This window comes from Stenella coeruleoalba (genome assembly GCF_951394435.1).
Source record: "Stenella coeruleoalba genome assembly, chromosome: 16".
Classification (NCBI taxonomy): Eukaryota; Metazoa; Chordata; class Mammalia; order Artiodactyla; family Delphinidae; genus Stenella; species Stenella coeruleoalba.
The window spans coordinates 14610818-14632508 of NC_137162.1; the positions used below are offsets into that span (position 1 = coordinate 14610818).

The following is a 21691-nucleotide window of genomic DNA, read 5'->3' on the forward strand; positions in this document are numbered from 1 at the left end:
CTGTATGACTCCATCCTTTAGGTGATGCTCTGCAAAAGGCAAAACTGTTTAAGGACAGAAAACAGATTGCTGAGGACCAGGTGTGAAGGGCTTGACTCCAAGGGGGAGCGAGTGAATTTGGGGAGTGAAGGAGCTGCTGTCTATCTTGATGGTGGTGATGATTAAAGGGCTGTACGTTTTTTGTCAATGTTCAGAGAACTGTGCATTAAAAAAGGGGGTGAATTTTACTGTATATAGATTATATCGGAAAAATGGAAAAAATATAATGGGAAGTTATAACTACTATGAAGAAAAATAAATCAGGCTAGGGGAGAGCTAAGGGGATGCATTTTAGATGGGTGGTCAGGGAAGGTAGGGGAAGTGACATTTGAGCAGAGAGTGAACGGGGGAAGTGGGGCATGTGAATGTCTAGGGGAGAAGGTTCCAGACCAAGGGACATAGTGCAGGGGCCTGAGGCCTGTGCCGCAGGGAGGGTTTCAGGAACAGTTGGCTGGAGAGTGAGAGAGGACATTAGAGCTGCAGCCCTAAATCCCGGCAAGCACGTTAGATTTTAAGTTGGCTGGTGGCCATCGGAGGGTTTGATGAGTGACATGATGCGACTTATGCATTAAAAGGCTTACCCTGGATGGAGCATGGAGGATGGAGCAGGGCCTGGTGAGGTGGTGACGGGGGGTGACGGCTCGGACCAGGCAGGTGATGGTGGTGACGTGAGGGGTGGTCCTCCGATCTGGATTTGGGGCACCTGGGCTGGCTGAGACAGGATTTTGCTGATTGGCTCTCTGCGGGTGGTGAGAAAATATGAGAAAAGGAGGGTCTGGAGTGAGTTAAGTGGTAAGCCAGGTAGGGTGGGCCGGGCACTGGGCGCAGCAGAGCGAAGGCTGGGAGGCCAGGGAGGTGGGGAGTAGGGTGCAGGGTGGGGTGACCCCTCTCCCCGAGGGATCTTTTTTTTGTGTGTGTGTGGTACGTGGGCCTCTCACTGTTGTGGCCTCTCCCGTTGCGGAGCACAGGCTCCGGACGCGCAGGCTCAGCGGCCATGGCTCACGGGCCCAGCCGCTCCGCGGCATGTGGGATCCTCCCGGACCGGGGCACGAACCCTTGTCTCCTACATCGGCAGGCGGACTGTCAACCACTGCGCCACCAGGGAAGCCCTCTCCCAGGGATCTTGCTCCGGATCCTTGGAGGGCCCTGAAGGAAGTCTCCACCCCACTGTCGCCAGGTCTCCACCTCCACCTCCTGCCACTGTTCTCCCAAGACATAGCCATCGGTGTCCAGCCCGAGGCCCCGCAGCCACCCCTGCACGTGTCCTGTCTCCCATCCTTGGGCTCCTCTTGTCCCCTCATTCTTCTCTGACAGCCTGGCCTTGGCCTCGGGCCCTGCTCCCCTCTCCTCTGTCGTTTCATGGATCTCTTCCATTTCAGGGTCCGGCTTTCCTATGGCTGCTCCCGAATCTACCTTCCGAGCTCTACTCTTTTCCCACCAGCTGCCCCACGTTTCCTTCTGACTGTGGGAAGTTCTTTGGCAACTCAAGTTCAAGAGTTCGAAACGCGAGTCTTTGCTCTGTGCCCTCTGAATACGCGGGGCACCCCCAGCCGCCCACGCGGGAACTCCCATCTGTCCCCAGTCTTCAATGACAAGCTCCAGAGACGTGGCAATTAACCTCTTGGGCACCTCTGGTCAAGTCTGTCCCTTTCCTGCCATTGTCGCAGCCATTGCCTGGGCTCAGGCCCACATTCTGGCCCCCGGCCATGACCTCCTGATAGGTCCCTCGTTTTTCTCCAACCCCTCCCCCATGCTATCGGGATAACTTTTCCAAAATTTCCGTGTGTTGTCAGAGGCTTCCTTACAATCCTCACCAAAATAGCTCAGTTGAGAGAGTGTGAGACTGAAGACGCGCCTTCCTTATAAACGCCTGTGGGGTGAAAGTCTTGTTCCTTAGCAAGAAGCCCCTCCTGGCTTCTCCTTCTCGCCCAAGGTAACCACGCAATTTACCATCCAAACCAGGACACTTCTGAACAAGAGGGCACCCTTAGAGGTCAGGCTGGGACAGCAGCATTTACCAGAAAACAAGGGCACCTCGCTCCAGCCTCATCTGCTGCCCTGTCTCCCATCCCCACGCCAGTCATGATCCCCATGGGGCCACAGGCATCAGATCAGCCTTCTGTCCATGGGCCACGTTGTTTTTTCTGTTTGTTTGAAATGACTCTCCTCCTCCCCTGCTGAATTTAACCCTGCTTCTCCTTCAGACCTGGCTCTACCCCCATGTGTCTGTGAAAGTCAGCTAGAAAGTTCCCGGGGCGCCCTCAAAAACCCCTCCTGGGCTTCCCTGGTGGCGCAGTGGTTGAGAGTCCGTCTGCCGATGCTGGGGACACGGGTTCGTGCCCCGGTCCGGGAAGATCCCACGTGCCGCGGAGCGGCTGGGCCCGTGAGCCGTGGCCGCTGAGCCTGCGCGTCCGGAGCCTGTGCTCCGCAACGGCAGAGGCCACGACAGTGAGAGGCCCGCATACCGCAAAAAAAACCCAAAAAACAAAAATCCTCCTGTTCCCTCTGGCTCTGCAATGGTGAGACCTCTGGCCCTGGACTCCTGCAGACAATGCTGCAAACCTTGAGCAATTCCTTAAGATTAGACACCTCAGTTTCCACACCTATAAAATGGGTGTAACAGCACCATCTTTCAGGCCCTTGTGGGCATTGAATGACAGACATAATGTACGGGAATCACTCAACTGTGGTGGGGGACACTCAAATGATTACAGTCTCACAGAACTTATCACACTGCGGTGCAGACAGTGGCTACCTCCATAAAACCAGAAAGCTTAAAGCCATGGTTTTCTCTGCTCGTTATACCCCCGGCACAGTCCTGACTTCCTAGCAGGTGCCAGCAGACATCTGAATAATGGAGGACTCCACGGGGAGGCGACAGAGAAGGCAGGCAGCCCGGCTGACCGACTGGAGGCTCTCCTCTCAAGTGTCAAGTGTAATCACTAGCTGCTCCTTTGCAAGGGGTCCCGGCGAGAAGCCGAGTCCTAGGAAGGTCTGGAGAGAAGAGATGGTTTATGAAACGCAGACTTGAATAAAACATCTACCTGCAGGGTAACCCCCTGGGCTACTCTTCCGATGGTTCCACTGAGTACGCTGTGAGCTCATTAGTCGGAAGCTCACGTCATTGGTCTTTAATAATGGAATATTTCCCCATCTTTTGGCGCATCTTATATATGTGTTTAAATCTCATTAGTGCCACACTTCACTGCTCTCCTACAGCCTTTCACATTACGCCTGTTCTCAGCAGAAGCTGTGAGCGCTCCCAGCAACTTGCAGTCACCACAGGTCCACTGCCTTCTAACAGGTTCAAGGGGCCCAGTGGATGAGGCAGTTCAGAGGCCTTTCTTAATGAATCCAGCATCACCACGGACCACGTGGCCCCCTAATCCAAGGAGGTGAGAGAGAGGCAGCACGCAGGACCTGAAATACAGGCAAAGGCTATTTGCTATTTTGCTAAAGCTGGAACAAAGGGGCTTCTTTCATGGAGGATAAAAGACTAAAAATCAATGACAGGGCTGTCTGCAGGCTCAAGTTTCATCTCATCTCAAGAAAGAAAAAAAAACACACACAGGAATCAGTTACTCCAGTCTTTCTCTATTAGATTTATTTCGAAGATGTCACTGGCGTTGGCAGTCAAGGGGTATCGGCTATTTATCTGAAGGATACTTGATAATCCATTTGTTTATTGATTGGGTTAAGCAGGTGTATGTAACCTTGTTTACTTGGAAGGATAAGAGATCCTGTATTATGTGAAAGAGAAATTTTCTATGGGTTCAAAAGAGTTCTGTTAACATAGCAAAAGACAGAAAGTTATTGGGGTGGAAAAATAAAAGCAAGTGCTGTCTAAGCTCTCAGCAAATTCAGAGGAACCCAGAAAAGTATGTGAAATTGAAGATCTGCAAAGAGGGCGGACATTTTCTCATAGAATCATAGGTGGAGAGAAATGAACCAGTGCCCGGGACCGGTTGGAGGGGCGGGAGCTCAGGAGAGATTGCTCCCCAGTTTTCACGCCGGCTGCCTGCAGACACGAATTCTTGTGAGGAACACAAAGAGGGAGTTGGAGACTCAACCGTAAAGACGGCGAAGTGAAATGTTAGTACGTGTGAAGGAGGAAGCTTGCCAGAGGAAAATCACTGGAGCCTTATAAAGGGTCAGGCATTTTAGACAACGGTGAAGTTTTGGTTGCTTAAAAAATGTTCAGAAAACAAGCTACACATGGACAAAGTTGTAAGTCAGTTCCTTTGAGACAGGAGCAAAGAATCTTATAAGCAAACCTTTGTAACTTTGAAAGGCAGTCACATCACCATAAGCATGGTTTTCTTTCTCTGTGAAGAAAACCATTTAATAAACACTTTGGACTGATTGCATTTACTCAAGGCTGAAGTCAGGATTTTCTCCTTGTCAGGTGCTGCTGTCTGAATGCTTGTGTCCCACCCACCCCCCCAATTCATATGTTGAAATCCCAACCCCAAAGGTGATGGTGATAGGAGGTTCGGCCTTTGGCAGGTGATTAGGTATTGACGGTTGAGCCTTCATGATGAGATTAGTGTCCTTATAAAAGATATTCCAGACAGCTGGCTGGTCCATTCTGCCCTGTGAGGACACAGTAAGAAATCGCTCTCCGGGAAACAGGCTCGTCAGACACTGAATCTACTGACTCAGCAGTCTTGGACTTCCCCGCCTCCAGCACTAAGAGAGATAAATTTCTGTTGTTTATAAGCCGCTCAGTTTATGGTATTTTGTTACAGCAGCCTGAATGGATGAAGACATCGGGGCTAAACCCATTTTACTATAATGAGAGAATCACAGTGTGTTGGAGGTGGGAGTGGCCTCAGCTCTCCCCAACGCTCTCATCTTGCAGAGGAGAATGTAAGAGAAGAGGTAACTGTGGTTCTGAAGAACCTAGGGGCAGGACAGGAATAAACACGCAGATGTAGAGAATGGACTTGAGGACACCGGGAGGGGGAACTGTAAGCTGGGATGAAGTGAGACAGTGGCATGGACATATATACACTACCAAATGTAAGATAGATAGCTAGTGGGAAGCAGCCGCATAGCACAGGGAGATCAGCTTGGTGCTCTGTGACCACCTAGAGGGGTGGGATAGGGAGGGTGGGAGGGAGACGCAAGAGGGAGGGGATATGGGGATATATGTATACATATAGCTGATTCACTTTGTTAGACAGCAGAAACTAACACACCATTGTAGAGCAATTAGACTCCAACAACGATGTTAAAAAAAAAAAAGAGGTAACTGATCCCTCATCGTGCAGCTACTTGCTCAGCAGAAGAAGCTGACCCATGACCACAGAGCTGGCTGCTGGGGCCTGAGGACCACGCCGGGGCCAGCTTGAGTGTGTGAATGATGGCCACCAGAGGGAGAGGACGGTCATCTGAGGAGATGATGCAAGGCATCCCTGCACCCAAATATTTCTCTAGGCCTCAACCCCCCCCCCCACCTCACTACTGACGTGGGTACGGGAGGTGGCAGCCAGTGACACCTGGGCCGCGCCTACAGCTCTTCCACCTGCAGGTGGCGCCTCTAGGATTTCTAGGTTCCGTGTCGGATGCCATGGTTACACTAGATTCTGCTTTGCGTCTTACCCTTTGACTTCTGCGGGCTTATGATTTTCCATGTGATGTCCATTTAATCAGACCCTCTGGTGTCCTGCAACCCACTGTTTACTGATTATGCCTCATCTCAAATTATTTCCTCAACTACCATCCACCAGACTGAACCCCAGCCTCTGGAGAGGGAGTCCCCCAGGTTGAGGCATCTCTAGTCCCCTAAGGGGTCTGATTGGTTCATTTTCTCCCTCCTACCTCTTAGGTCTCCTGTGGACCTTGTGCTCAGTGTACTTCTGGGTGTCCTTGGCAGGCAGCTCAGTGTGAGTCCCGCCTCCCTGGGCAGACCACCAAGACTCTGTTTCTGCCTCTGTAAGTGGAGAGTAACAGCAGCTGCGTCACAGGTGACTGGTGTGGACTGAACGGAGCAGGAGATCGTATTCTTAGAACAATGGCGTCACAGCAAGTGTTAATACGTGTTAGTCCCCTTTGGGTGGCTCTTTGCTTGGATCGTGGATATTTTTAGTTCACGTAGGCATCACATTCGATGAGTTCACGGGGTGAATGAGACCGCCCAGAGGAAGCCATCATCTGTTCAGATCAGCTCTGCTGGGAAGGCAGTAAAAGTGGATCAAACGCCCACCCAAACTCTCTCCAAACAGTGAGCTGAAATCTAGGGCTTAAAGTAAAGTTTTCGTTCATGGTGGGTGAAATAAAGTTGTCGTATTGGGTATAATACTTCATAAGCCACTTAACTCAGGTGTGTAAAAAGGGTAACTATTCCCCGCTACTCAAACTGTTTTTTTCCCTCAAGCGTCTGTGCCAACTGTGGCAGAATTTAAGGCAAGTTAAGGAAACTCAGCGACCTGAAGGTCTCTCCTAAGGTTTCCAGCCATTATCAGTCCCTCAAGGCATGTCCACCCTCTTGTGGGCAAGGTGATGGGAAGCAGGGGTGTGCCCCATGTCAATGGGGAAGATGCTGTTTGTCCCCTGCCACCTTCCATTCATGATGGCATCTCTGGTGATGGCCACCACCCTGTTTTGCCTATCAGCATCCCCGTTGGTATCTTCCAAGGCGGCTGGTCCTCCACTGGCCTTGGACTTGGGCGATCCACGGGCTGTTGCCAACAGCCGAGACCTTACGGCCCCGATGTGCACAGGTGTGCACGTGCGTTCTCCCATGCCCTGTGGTCTTAGAGCAAAGAGAGGGACAAGGGCTTCAACTCTTCGTCCAGCTTTCTCTTCTTCTCTAGATTCTCCCTGTTGTCCACGTAGCATCCTCAGCCCATTTCCGTGGCTGAAAGTGTCTGAGGGCAGAGGCCCACTGGCTAAATATCCTGTCACACCTCTTGCTCGTGCTACGCCTTGGACCTCAGGATCTCAAAATCCAGAACTGAATGTTAACGTACTTTCTTTCTTTTTATATTTTACTTGGTCATTCTTTCTCAGGGAACAAGGAGCCAGATCTGCTTTGCTTGACCATCTGCTTTATTGGTGGGAGGAGTACCACTAAGATGATGTAAACAAAAAAAAAAAAAAAAAGAAAGGACAAAGTCCAGAAAACAAAACCAAAAATAAAAACAGAAGCCCACCCAATAAACGTCACATATCAGGCCTCTCCACGGCAAAAGTTTGTGATGCAAGGCACAGCGATGGTGGCCAGAGAGCTGAGCAGCGAAAGGTAAGCTGGCTCTTTCCAAAAAGGAGTCAGGACCAGGGGCGAGGCTCTGTGCCCCGCAGAACTGGAGGTGAGAAGCCGGCTCCGGAGCGCCCGACTCGCCGGCGGTGGGATGGGCGGTTACGAGCATCATTTAGCAGCACAGCGCGTTTAGGAGCAGACATCAAGGCTGCGAGCTTACTCCTGAGAAGAAGCTGCGCTTGCAAGATTGTGACAGCGTCTTCCCTCTCCTTCCCAGCAGTGCAAACAACCATTCTTCACGTTAGTCTGTCTCATGTCAGACCCTCATCCATCTCTATCCGAATGGCCTGTGATGAACACTGTCCAAAGAGCTTCTCTAAAAGCCTCACCAGCACAAACGTGCCAACGCCAGGAGTGGCTCCTCCCCGCTGGAGGTCACGCCCCACCGTCTGCAGAATTACCGCCCCCCTGAGATGGGAGCTGTGGCCTCTGCCCACCGTGGCAGCCCCTGCTTTGCATGAGACCTTCTCATCCCCACTAAGTCTTTTCTGGTCCCATCTTGCGTCTCTCCATGGCTGCTAGCGACCACCCTTTATTCATTTCAGTGGCATGTTTAGTCCCCTCCGAGCTTCTGCTTTTGACCTTTCTTAGTCTTTCGGTCAAATGGTTTTGGTGGAGAAAAGTGCAATTTACCTGGCACTGGAAAGCACAGGTAAAGTTGGTTTTCTAATTGTACTTCTTTGCTCTGAGCTGCTGAAGTCAGGCTCAGCGGTGTGTGTGTGTTGAGGGCGGGGCTCACCTCATGCCTCCCTCCTCCTTCTCTCCTTTCCCCCACATGCCCTTTCTGCATCTGGTTGAGGCAAGATGATGATGGTGACCAGGGACCTGCAGTGGTCACGCACAGGTGATTTGCCTCCCTAGGCTTCCTGGGGCTAATTTCTTATCCTAACCCAAAGAGGATCTTATTTTGACAGTGTTTGAATGTCTTGTAAAAATGAATCTATAATTCCATCGGCAAACTATATTAAAAAAATGAAAAGGCAACATTGCTGGATTAAAAATTGTGCCACAGGGAATTGTAGGGACTGAAAGACGGGTGTATCACCTTCCTGGGGCTGCTGTAACAAATTACCACAAACCTAGTGGCTTAAAACAACAGAAGTGTATTTTTTTACAAGCTCTCGAGGCCAGTAGTCTGAAATGAGTCTTATGGGGCTAAAGCCAAGCATTTGGCAGTGCTGCTTTCCCCTGGAGGCTCTAGGAGAGAATCCCTTCCTTGCCTCTTCCAGCTTCTGGTGGCCAGTGGCATTCCCTAGCTTGCAGCTGCATCACTCCAATCTTGGCTTCTGATGTCACACTGTCTTCTCTTTATCTGAAGTCAAACCTCCCTCTGCTTTATTCTTATAAGGACACTTATGATTACAATTAGGGCCTAACTGGATAATCCAGGACAATCTATCCATCTCAAAATCCTTACCTTAATCCTATCTGTCTCTTTTGCAGTAACTGTACAGGTTTCAGGAATTAGGACATGGATATCTCTGGGGGCCATTACTCAGCCCACCAAAACAGGGAGACCGTTTTCAGCTTGGGCCCCAGGCAGGAAGGGATCCTTCTAGCCAAAGGGAGTGGATGACACCTGTGCCCTTTGCCTCAGCACTCAGGGAGGTCATCAGCCTGGTCCAAGTGCCAGTAGATGAGGGACATGGCTGCAGGGCCCCTCAAGTGGACCCAAAGTATTCCCCGGGTTAGCACACACCATAAGCAGACATCACTTTGCAGAGTTGTTTTGGAGAGAAAATCATGGTCACCAAACCAAGTGATAATTCCAAGCGATGAGAGATTAGAAGATTGTGGCAGACACTGCTGGTTGCCCACCCCAAGGCCCTTCCCATCTTTACTGCAGGCATAATTCTGATTTTCCCAAACCGAACCTGCCCAGCCCCAGGGGGTGAATCCGCATTGGTCACAGTCTCATGCCCCCCTGATCACCATGGGGCCTCTTGTTAAATGCAGATGCAGACTCATTAGGTCTGAGGTGGGTCTAAGACCCTGCAACTCTAACAGGCTCCCTGGTGAAGTGGATGTGCTTCTCCTTGGACCACACCTTGAGCAAAGAGGATCTAAGCCAATCACAGCAATCACACCGCCCCTTGCCAGAGACTAGTCCAGGGTAAGCATGTGACTCAGTCTTAGCCAATGAAAGCTACAAGAAGATGAGCTGAAGGTCAGGGTGGACTTCTGAGAGAGATTTCCTTCCTGATGAAAGACAAGAGAATTCTAAAGAGAAAACAATACTGCCCTCACCCCTCCCTTCCTGCTTTGTGCAATGTCATCAGAGGACATGAGGCCTTGAGCTATGGCAGCTATCTCGTCACCAAGACGCACATACTTGAGGAGAAAAGCCAATTCACTGAGGAGGGAAATGAGGGGAACATCTCTGAGCCATCAAAATCCCAGGACTCCTACTGCCAGATTTTCTTGTTAAGTAATATATAGATTCCATATGGTTTAATCCACGGTTGCTCAGGTTGCTATTGTTTGTAGCTGGATACACCTAACCTCAGAAGGAACCTACAGAACAAGGAAAGGCACAGAGAATTGGAGTCCAGATACGACCACCAGAAGAAGACTAAAGACCCACCAGTTCTTCACAGTGAGGAGCGACTTTGGATTGCTGTATGAACCTCACTGCATGGCACGCAATCATTACTACGAGGCTTTATGCAGTTACTATATGGTAAGTGTGCCTTTGGTGCTCATTCCTGAGTTTGTAACAGGGTCTCAAGAACCCTTTAAGCATCTTCATAAGTCACAATTGGGTAAATCCTACCTATAATAATTAGGATTCTGATGTTGACACAACTGCTAAACCCTTTAAGTCACACACTTCCCCTTTTATCTAAAATATCTAAAACCCCTCCACATTAGATATTTCGTGCACGTCCTTTTCAGTATGTTTATTTCAGCCGGGGTACCACATCTCATGCCCACGCTTCCCAAATCAGCCAGGTGTCCCTCAGCTCCATGCATCACAGCAATCAGTCACAGGATTAATTAATCCTCAGTGTAACTTAAGCTACTTTCAAGAAAACCCCAGGAAAATAGACATAAATACCTATTTTTCTTGCTGAATTGTTTGTTCGAATTCCCTCTCATTTCCTCATTGAGATCAGACTTAATTATGCAATATCGTAGAAATACACAAACATCTGTGATTTTATTTCTAAGCACATTTGAATGACAAAGAATTCAGTGTCCTGTGTGGTTTCAGGAACATGATGGACCTTCTTGAGGCTGGGGGTAGGGGGAGTGGGGAATAAAGAAGGAAGGAAAAAATAACTTCCTTTATTCAGATGATATGGGATTCAAAATATGTCAAACAATCAAAGGAGAAAGACCTGTGACATTTCATAGTGCAGGTTCTAGGTTCTATACTGATTTTTCTTTTAAGGAGTAAATCTTAAGGATGTCACCATTGTCTTTGGCATATGGTTATAGCATGCCTGCAGCACTGATTAGCTACATAACTTTTAATCGAGCAGGTTAAATTATGTCTGACAATTCCCCTCCCATCCAGCCCTGTCCTTCTATTTTCTGAGTCAGCACACTCACTCCTAGAGGAGCCTGCATCTTGCAGAGCTGTCACTTCTATCAAACACAATGCCCTCAGGGCTTATGCTCATCATTAAAGAAAAGAAAAAACTTGTTAGAGTATTAGCTGAGCCCAGTGCAGCGCCGTTAATTTTTAGAGATGTATCTAGGTCATACATCTGCATGTTGCATATAAACACACCAGCTAGTTACCCAGTATTTGCATGTTTCTGAACTGTTAGAGCCATGCTTGTTGGAGAATTGCTGTTTATTTTGGCCCCGAATGGAGAATAATTGTTTCTCCATGATATAATCATAGAGTAACTGGGATGCTTCTTCTGAAAGTTGGCCGCCACAAAAATATTTCCAACCATCTCTTTTGGAGACTAAAGGACATTAACATTCCTGTTTCTGTTAACTAATAGTTCTTTATATAGAAGAATCTTTTTTTTTTTTTTTTCTAGTTGCGGTGAGCAGAGGCTACTCTTCGTTGCAGTGCGCGGGCTTCTCATTGCAGTGGCTTCTCTTGTTGCGGAGCATAGGCTCTAGGAGCACGGGCCTCAGTAGTTGTGGCACACGGGCTCAGTAGTTGTGGCTCGTGGGTTCTACAGCACAGGCTCAGTAGTTGTGGTGCACAGGATTAATTGCTCTGCGGTATGTGGGATCTTCCCGGCTCAGGGTTCGAACCCGTGTCCCCTTCATTGGCAGGCAGATTCTTAACCACTGCACCACCAGGGAAGCCCTAGAAGAATCTTTTGATGCCCAAATGATTCAGTAATTCTCCACATCTCATTTTATCTTCTGAGTAGAAAGAATGTCCCTTTAGAGGCAATGAAGATTTGACACACAGCTGAAACAATGAAGTCACAATATGTTGTCCTTTGGGTAGAAATTAAGCTTCACTGAGAAATAAAATAAGAATTGAGTATTTTGGTGGTGGTGAATAAAGAATATTTGAAGTATGTGTACCTCAAAGGCGTTCTGTTATAAAAGATAAAGAAAATGTGCGAGAAGCCTGCAACAGCCATTTCTTTCAGTGTGATACCATGCCAATCCAAAACGTAACCCAAGCAGGCCAAAATCAGAATAAAAACTTTGACCTTGTAAATGCCACCCCTGTGAAGATCTGTGTGCCATTTTAAGGACAGGTATTTCTTGTGAGGCTGAACTAACCTGATGGGTTCTAACACAGCCTTCTCACAGCTGATGTCATAAAAATCTAAGGAACAGGAACCCAGGCAAGCACAATAGCATCGTCAGCCAGTAAGAATTCAGAGACAACCAGCTAGTATGTCCTGAGATGGACCTTCGCGAGACAGATGAGAAAACTGAGGTTGAGAAAAAGTGAAGGAGCCTGACTAGTTCCGTCACCACGCTTTAATTGAAAAGTGCAGTGCATCAATTCCTATTATTGTGGAACCTGTGTAAAGTAAAGTTTTCCAAACGTAGCTGGCATTCATGATAGTAACACGAGAGTTCTAGGAAAGAACTGTAATGCTTTTCATAGCAACTTGTAATGCGATTTGAACTGATACAAATTTAGGGCACGCACTATAACCTGTGCTTTATTCTCTGAGAGCTCAGAACCCCGGGAAGAGCTGGGTAAGCGACGGTGCAAGACAGAATCCAGCAAAGACAGGACTGTTCAGTAAAGGGTGGGGGGAGAGTAGAGGAGGGCGCTGTGCTGAACATTAACCAAATGGAGTAGTAACGATGGACAAGTGAGTCCCTATGAGGGCCCTGACCGCCTTTCTGATGACCTTTTACACTGAGCTTCGATGAACATTCCAACCACAGTCTAGAGATTTGTCAGTCCCAACAAAGTGGAATACTGACAATATGATCACATCGAGATGTAACTTGTAGTTGCAAAGTCACATGTGATTAGATCACTGGCACTTTTGTGACTCAGTGATATGACATGATTAGGTCTGAAGCCAGACCATGAACACGCACGATGATTGTGTGATTAACCAGGCCGCCTAATGGGCACGGTGAGTCACAGCATCTGAAAGTCTGAGACTGCCTGGAGCTGAGGAGTTAGAGCTCATTTTCATGATAGCTCCAAAAGATGAGATTGCTCACTAGAAAGGGGAAAATATCCCTTCGATCAAAAATGTTTCAGTTATTAGATATTATAGTAAGGGAATGATGGTTGGAGTTTCTGACATCATTTTCTTGCCATTGTCTGAAGGTTTTGTGTTAATTAATCACCAGCAGGTTCAGGCGAAGCAGCACACTGTGATAGGTTCTTTCCCATATCTGCCACTTGCACTTGGGAAGCTTAATATGCTAAGCCTTAGTTTTCTCATCTGTAAAACAGGGATTCTAATATTCCTTTCTTATTGGTTGTAAGAGGATTAAATAACATGCAAAGTGTCTGGCACATAGTAGGTGCTATTAAATATTTGAACTTTTAGGAGATATATGTCACAACAGAATCATCTTCAAGAAGCTTGTTTCATACCCACTGATTGATTTTAAGGGTAAATGTAAATGCAATTAAATTACCATTCATACGTATACGTGAGAACCTAGTCTCCCCAACCCCAAACTGCCTTATGATACGGGAGTCAGAAAAACCCTACAGCACTGATGGAACCAAAGCAAATCACAATTGAACTTATCACATTACGTGGGATAATTATACAGCTGAGGGAAACACTAGGCCAATTCATGACCCACTGACATAATTACACTACATGTCAAGGAAAGCTGAGCAAATGAGGTCAGCCTGTGCAGTGGGTGGGCAGTTGCCCAGACGGAGGCTTTATGAATGGGCTTCCCTCCGAAGCTCTATATCAGCAATTTTAGCACCACTTCGAGAAAGGTAAAAGAATTGGGCCCTTAAGTAGAGTTCCCCAAACTTGTCTGTTGAATTAATTGGAGCCCTTATTTAAAAGAGATACCGGACAGAGCCCCAGATCATTCTTATTATCAGCAGGGCTGGAAAACATCAGCCTGGTCCAGCTCTTCACAAGTCAGTCTGGCTTCTGGCACTGCCCATTAGCACAGGTGTACTAGATTGTTATTTCCATTCAAAAGTTTGTTTGCAAATGTTTGTGATTCCAGCAAAGCCCTCAGGGGATCTCCATGAGTTAAAATGTAGGCACTGATGTCATCTCTCTGCCTAAATCCCCCACTTAGTCCCTGCCCAACTGGTCCAGAAATTCACCCAGAGTTCACCTCAGAGACACACAAGGCCCACTGCTTTCTGGTAGAGGATCTCTGAAAACACACTGGAATGTATGAGGGACACGGACTCATTGTTCAGTGCTGCACTCAAACCATGGCTGCCTCCTTCTGATTGATTTGTTTACAACAGCAGTTCTCAAAGCGGGGTCATCAGCTCCTGCCTCAGCACCACCCAAGAACTTGTTAGAAATAAAACCTCTCGAGCCGCATCCCAGAACTTCTGAATCAGAAACTCTAGGATTGGGCCCCAGAAATCTATTTTAATAAGCCCTCCAGGTGATCCTGATGTATTCTAAAAGTTTGAGAACCACTGGCTAAAAATATATTTTTTTCTTTCTCACTTATTTCAATATAGTGAACCAGTAAGTATTTAACTAGTTAGGCCTCTCAAGCATTTCTTGAGATTTTTCTATATTCAGTTAGAGGAAGGAAAAAAAAAAACCCACCTCATTTCACATGATTGACATTCCTGCAAAGTGGTCTTGATTTGAGGACATCAAAATGAGACGATCAAAACCTGATGGTTAGGAAAGAAAGGCAGTATTTTAATTTCATTACTTTGAGTATTTACGTTCATAAGCCATAGTCGCCTGATGAAGCCATTTTTTACAAAAACTATGGTCTAATCATACTGTAATTCCTCTTCAAGGTGCAACTTTTACATAGATTATGAGTGTTTCCATGTACATAATGCAATGTGACTCAGCAGCTCAGACTGTGAATAGTCATTCAGGACATTGTCCAAGGGGTGAAAAGAATTTTTTAAACCTAATGCTCATTTATGACTCAATTTCTGTAATTCATTTGTAACAAATATGTGAATATACTTTTACATAAACATGTTCTACATTTACAAGTGTATATAACAAATAAGGGTATGACATGTATGTATAAATACATCCTATGCAGAGAGAGAAATGCTTGCAAATAAACAGGCTTTAAATGGGAGAAGTCCATGAAATACACACACAAATATATGAGGAAAACCATATTATGTAATACAATAGACTCTATTTAATAATTCTCACATTGATTTATAAAACTCAAAAAAACAAAGTTAAATGAACAGGAATTGAAAGTGCATGATGGATGCATCCCTCATAGCTTTTAAATCTCTTCTATTTGATTAAAAATTCCTAGTTCCTCTTCACTGAATTGTTTAGAGTTTTTGAGCAGCCTCTGCCCTGATTAAAACAAATTAGCATCAAAGATCCCCTGTTGAATGAGAAATCATTAATTGAGAAACATGCAATGCTCCTTAATTACCTTTAGAACAGTGAGAGAACAAATAATCTCAGGTTCCACAGGGACCTCCTGCTCTGCACTGTGGACTCATTTCTTGTAGCTGCTGGAATAAAACTCAAGTTGCAAACACTATTGGGGAATATCAATGTGAGCTTCAGTAAACACAATGCCAATTGTTTATCTAAAAGAAAAATATCTAGATAACGACTAAGAAGGAAGAGAGAAAAGTGTTTTACTTTATTATCTTGTTGAGAGCTTTAAAAGTGTTTTACATATGCCAATAGTGACTGAGAAATAATGTGAGCTGTTCTGATACAAATTTTAATGCTTTGTGTAAAATACTTCATTTACGTAATTACCTGCTAAAATTTCAGATGCTTATGTACAGATGAGTAACTTTGTCACTTAACAGTGGAACAGAAAGCACCAGGGTCGAACTTCACCAAATCCAGCTTACAAATGGAAAGTCAAATCATGATGCTGCACCTGTCATTTATTCCTTTATGTATCAATATAATAGTTGCAAGAGCTTCTGTAGGCCAGTGAGATATGATGCATCCCTCTACCTTCAAAACCTAGAAAACACTGAATACTAACCCATGGGAAAAGCATTAGGAAATCAAATTGTTGTAGGTGTTACGACAATGTAAAGAATATTATCAAAGGCTTACACACAGTGCCATCCAGACAGCCTTCTGATAACAACAGTCATATGGGACTGGATCTGAGGTTCTGAAAACTCTCTCTTTCTCATAAGCACCCTGGAAGGAAGGAAGCATGGTGTGTGAGACTTGTCATTCAGCTGAGGACAGAATCTTGGTTTTATTCTGCTTTTCCCGGGTCTCCATTTTAACCACTAGATCATGAGTCAACAGCCTTTGAAAAAATTGATGGAATTGATTCAACCACCTCTGCTTCCTTGGATATTTTTGGTTCATGTATAGTTTACAGACTGGTTCATATAATATCAAGCACAAGACAGCCAAAACAATGATTCCATTTCGAATTGATATTAACGTGGTTAAGACACGATTCTGGAAATTTGCTTTAATTTTAGTGACACGAAGTGACTTGTTTTATAAGTGGAATTAAACTTTATACCAACAGTCATAGTAAATCCCAAACTTTGTAGAAATGACTAATTATTATTCTTTGTTTTCTATTTCACCAAGATGATATATTTGACATTGCCATAATCTTTGCAAATCTTGTAAATAATCTCTTAGAGATTACACTGCAAGGGCAATTATCAAGACTACATCAGAATATGTACACAAAGTAATTTGCACCAGAGAGAGAGAGAGAGATCATTAATTGCATTTATGAAGTGTGAAAGGATATAATAATCTTATGACATACTGGAACAGTAGAAAAATTGTTATTTTTTTTCTCAAGGGATTCCCATGAAGGTATATTCTTTTTTGGCCTTTCGACTTTAGGACAAAGTAATTCTCAATTCACTAATGTGCAAAACCCATGAGGTTCATATGTGCTGTCAACGTAAGAATTACTACTGAAAAGTCTACCACATAACCATCTTCTAAGTATGGTTTAGAAAAGGAAATTCTTGTCACTAAAACACTGCATATTATGTATAAAAACACAAACAAAACATCGTTACATATCCTTACAAACTTCTAGTTTGTAAAGCTCATCATGGACAACTGCTTCCTGAGAAACAAAATGATGCTATTTGGTATTTTTCCCTTACAGAAAAGTTGTTTCCTTTAACAGCCAACATCTTGAATTTCTGCATTGGAAGGTCAAACTGGAGCTGTCACTTCAGAAATCAGCAAGGAGTGGATGTTGTATATTCAGTCTTTGTTTCCTCTTCCAACTAGTTCATCTGCACATAAATGTTCAGGAGACCATATTTTTTTATACTCCCAGGACATGAGCTTCAAATGAACCTGGAGTTCTAACTCTCAGCAGGGAATAGTCCTGATAAGTAGAATATCCCGTTTGCCATTATCTATTTGTGTTGCAAGGTAATTCATTTTGGGTTGAAATCAAATTGTTTTAAGCTGAGCTGGTATTTTTATTGGTGTCCTTCCAGCCGGCCTTCCTTTTAAGTACCATCGTATTTCAAACAAGCTAGATCTAAAGGAAAAGATTACTGCTGCCAATGTGCGTTGTCACAAGGGAACAAAGATGTGCAAGACCTATTTTATGTTATTTATGTTTAAAGCATTGATAGTGGTTTGAGAGCACTAGTCTGCTGCTGGGGGAAATAAGCTGACTAATCAATGAAGGGTCAGGAAAGATGTGTGATGATGGGAAAGAAAATCTAAAACAATCTGGTGGTATTTGCTGTAAAATTACCATTTAAAGTTGAGGAAGGTAATATTTGCAGAATGTAATAGACACTGTAAAAATCCTGAAAAGCACAACTCTGAATTACCAGGTAACATATATCAGTGGTTTCTATTGCAATTTTATTATTTGGGAACTTTGGCACATATATGCCCTTTAGTGTTACCAAAAATCATCAAGAGAAGAATCGTTGCTCGGTGATTCCCTGAATTTAACCTTAAATCTTTTCATGGTGTAAGGATAAAACATTTAACTCTAATCTACTTCCTATTTCAACAACATAAGCCCATCACAACACCTAAGTAAGGTAGGTGAGCATTTTTATCCCAGGTTACTTAGAAATAGTTTAGACAACTGGTCCAAGGCATTAAAAAAAGTTGGCATTTGAGTTCACATTAAAACTTAAGTGTGTCCCACACAGGACCTATTCCAAGATAACTTATACATAACTGAAAAGCACACCATTTAAGATATCTTTCAGCAACAGGTGCGACAGAGGCACAAAGAACTGTTGGAAGAATTTGCTCACTAATGCCATTTTCTTAGGTGGATTTTCTAGAGTAGATCTCCTACCTGACCACGCACACAGCTGGTGTAAAGAGGCTTGTGCTTAAACAGCTATCTTGCCTGAGTGAAAATTTCACTTCTGCCCAAAATAAAAGTGGTCGAAGCTTTTGATGGTGAGGAGAATACAGTGTTTCTGCAGGGATCTTTGAGGGGTTCGGTTTCTTGTTCACTTAGGGCTGCTCCACAACCAGTCCTTGAACAGGGCAGAATTATCTCCTCAACAAAGGGTGGGAGCCCTGGACGGCAGACAGGTCAGAATGGGGGAGGGAGGTGCAGTTTCCAGAAGCTCATGCAAAATACCATGCGGTCTCATATTTACAAAGCAAAATAATACCTGCTGTTTTCACTTGAATGGCTGGAGAGAGCAAAGGTCAACAGAATGTATTGGCTGTTGTGGCTGTGTCAGGCCCCCTCATGCTAAACAAGCAGGGGAGTCTGCTGGAAATTGGAGAGGGAGTTGCACGTTTATCAGAAAGGGCTGTGGGTTAGACCTGAGAGAATGCCGGCCCCTCACTTCGGCCACTCACAGGTGACTTCTCTAAGGAAACCTCTTCAGGGCCAAGAAAAATAAATTTTGAGTTGAAATCTTCAAATCCCTTGATAACCACTGATCCACCATCAAGAAGTCGAAGAGGAACCTGTGCCAGGCTCGGACGTCCGGAGAAGCTGCTGCTTTCTGTTGTAAGGAAAAGGCGCTCCAGGATTCGACTCTGAGCTCTTCCTGCTTCAGACACATCTTCATCTGGGCTCCTCCCCAAAACTCTTCTCCCTCTTCTAACGCTTCTGGGGCATGCTAGCCAGGCTGGGCAAGTTTCTCAGGGCAGAGTGGTCCTCTTCCCTGGCCTGACCTCTGGGAGGTGTGGTGTAGGGCTGCCCCGAGGGGTCTGCTATTTTATCCTTCAGAGCACAGGCAGGACCCCCCTCAGGGTTAGGCCTCAGGTCAGGCCCTGAGCACAGGAGGTGCTCGGTCCTCCTGTGGGGTTGGAGAGAAGAGAGGTGTTTGGATCATCCTGGCTGCTCTGCCTCGGGAACACTGGACTGAGGCCCAGAAGAGCAGTAGCACGGACATAGGCCAGGACCCAGAGGGCAATGTGGGGACTAAACCCAAAGCTTGCCAAAGAACAAGCAGACTTTTCTTAGAAAACTCCTCAGCTGTGCCATGGCTGCACCAGTCTCAGAAAGAGGACTTTCATTGTAAGTAAGAACGACTTATGTAAACACATGGTCAGGGCAGAGACCCTCAGTTCTGGCTGGAATCCTGGCCACTTAGGCTCTTGAGTGTTTTGCTTCCATTCTCAGGAACAGTCAAAGTGTTCAGCATGTAATTCAAAGAGAACATGTAGAAAAGGCTAAGAAAAATCAGGTGAAGAGAGAAAAATGGATTTTGAACGTGGAATTCAATGACCAAATTTTATAACCAAGTCTTAGACGGCAGATGGGCTTTTCCCGCAGTTGAATGCTTTTTCCTGGATGATCTTGAGAGGGTAAAAAATATATATAACAAAACTGCATTTGGCAATGGGGGTTGGAAGATCCAATGTTTTTATTTCAGTAATTAAACTCCTGATCAACAGCATACTATATCATAAAATGTTGGCTTTTTAAAGCAGGTTTGAACTTTCACACAATCTGTTTTAACACTGGCATGCACACCTACATACATATATACTGAGATGGTTCTCATTCATTTAAAAAATTTGATAAAACTAAAATGTTAAATGTACACTGTAATGAAAACACTGCTGTAACACCAACCAGATGGCTTGTACTCCTTGGAAAATTATTTAAAGCATTTTGACTTCGATAATTTCGTTAAAGAAATTCTTCTAACTGTAAATAAAGGCAGCTCTTAGGCCAAGTGCAATGTCTCCTTAATTTGCCTAATCATAAGAATCACCGAGGCGCTTATTAAGAATATGAATCTTCAGGGTTCATCAAGTCCTTCCGTATCTTAATCTCCAGAGGCAGAGGTAGGAATCTGCACTGACCCAGGCAGTCTTATGATCAAGTAAGTTCCAAACTCACCTGAGCAAAATAGCAAATGGTCTTTGGAAGCTGGTATTTTTTTTGTCTATGCGGGTAGCATTAGTTCATTTGATCAGTTTTAATTTTTTACAACTTTTTACACGAAACACTTTTCAAATCATAGTTTTATGTTCAATGAAAAAAAAGATGTATCATGTATGACAACCAAATGTAAGGATCGATCCTTCTTGCCAAATTTTGACGAGAAAGTGACAATTGATGTTTCTGTCTAAATGTCACCAAGCAGCCATTTAAAAAATGTTTTACTAAAACTATATATTTTGAAAGAATTAGAGCCGCTATTGACCAAAATATCCAAGTGGTTTTTCAGAAATCTCTATATCCTAGAAATTTAGGAACTTACGTTTTTATGAAATCTTCGTTTGCAAACACCTACTTGGCTTTTACCTATGGTGAAAAGATGAATGAAAAATTAATAGATGAATTCATAAAACAATCGGTAGGAAAAGAGCAGCCTGGTGGCCCCATGATTGTTAATACCAGCTACACTGCACTGAGGGCCCGTCGTGGAAGCTTTATGTCTATTATCTTCTAGGCTCACAACAACTCTGCAAGGTGGGCACCAGTACCTTCCCTCACAGATGGAAAGTCTGAGGCTTCAAAAGGTTAAAATGTGCCAGCACCACACAGCTCAAAGCTGGTTGCAACATCTGTTCTCAGGTCCAGCCACCAGTCTGCACTCTAAATGACCCGGCAGCAACACAAAGCCAGGTAGTCACTGCTGTCTTACTGGAACTCAGAGAAATTGAGATATTGAGAAGCAATGCAAGTAGCGATTACAGGTTGAAATATATTCTACTTGAAGTTTTCCTATTGAACATAACACAGTAGTATATGGCATACATTTTCCTTCTGTGTGTATCACTAAATAAATTTTCAGTTAAAAGCAATTAGGAAAATCCCAATCCTCTTAAAATGTATTAAATTGATCTGTAAGCATGTGCATCTTTTTTCAATGAGAATTCTCTAACTGTCCAAATAGTGTCCCCAGGTTAATTTTTAAAACTCCATTCTACTTAACCAAAATTTTTCATATTTGGAAGAATAAGAAACCCTAAAATCTAAAGAATTTTTCAAAGTCATTCTAAACTGAAATGTACATAATTCTATTAAGATGAGTTTTCAAGAGAATCAGTCATTTAATGCCTAACTTCTTGAAGAGTATCTGCATATACTTGTGGTTTGATTAAAAAAAAAAAAAAAAAGAAGCTTCCAAGTTAAAAGTGTTTGGGGTGTGGGGAGAAAAAGAACATGACACAGATTCAAAGTGATTATCCCTAAGGTCTTTTCAATCCACTTCACCTGAGGGTGAAGAGTTTTATTGCCAGTAAAAAGCTTTGAAAAGTCGAGAAGATATTGCATAATTAGTCACAGAGTTAGCAATATTTGGCCCAGAAAGGTTTAGGATGACTTTAACTTAACATTGCGTTATGTCCCATAATTGTCTGAAATTCAAATTTCTGAATTTTAAGAATCTGATGGGATTCG

The 21691-nt window shown here is 44.6% G+C and overlaps 1 protein-coding gene across 5 annotated transcripts in view; it reads right to left on the reverse strand.

The window, feature by feature from the left end:
- Positions 1 to 638: 638 nt before the first annotated feature.
- Positions 639 to 21691, reverse strand: part of ATRNL1 (attractin like 1) — a 696391-nt gene continuing 675338 nt past the window's right edge. For 2 of the 5 annotated variants that reach the window (XR_013824301.1, XR_013824305.1), the window contains exons 30-35: positions 20547 to 20590; positions 15949 to 16038; positions 15637 to 15852; positions 15299 to 15380; positions 14479 to 14549; positions 639 to 779 (exon numbers count right to left, since the gene is read on the reverse strand). The gene's annotated coding sequence lies outside the window, so the exon portion shown is untranslated. The remainder of the gene's footprint in view (positions 780 to 14478; positions 14550 to 15298; positions 15381 to 15636; positions 15853 to 15948; positions 16039 to 20546; positions 20591 to 21691) is intronic. The other 3 variants (XR_013824304.1, XR_013824303.1, XR_013824302.1) reach the window with 3 other exon arrangements.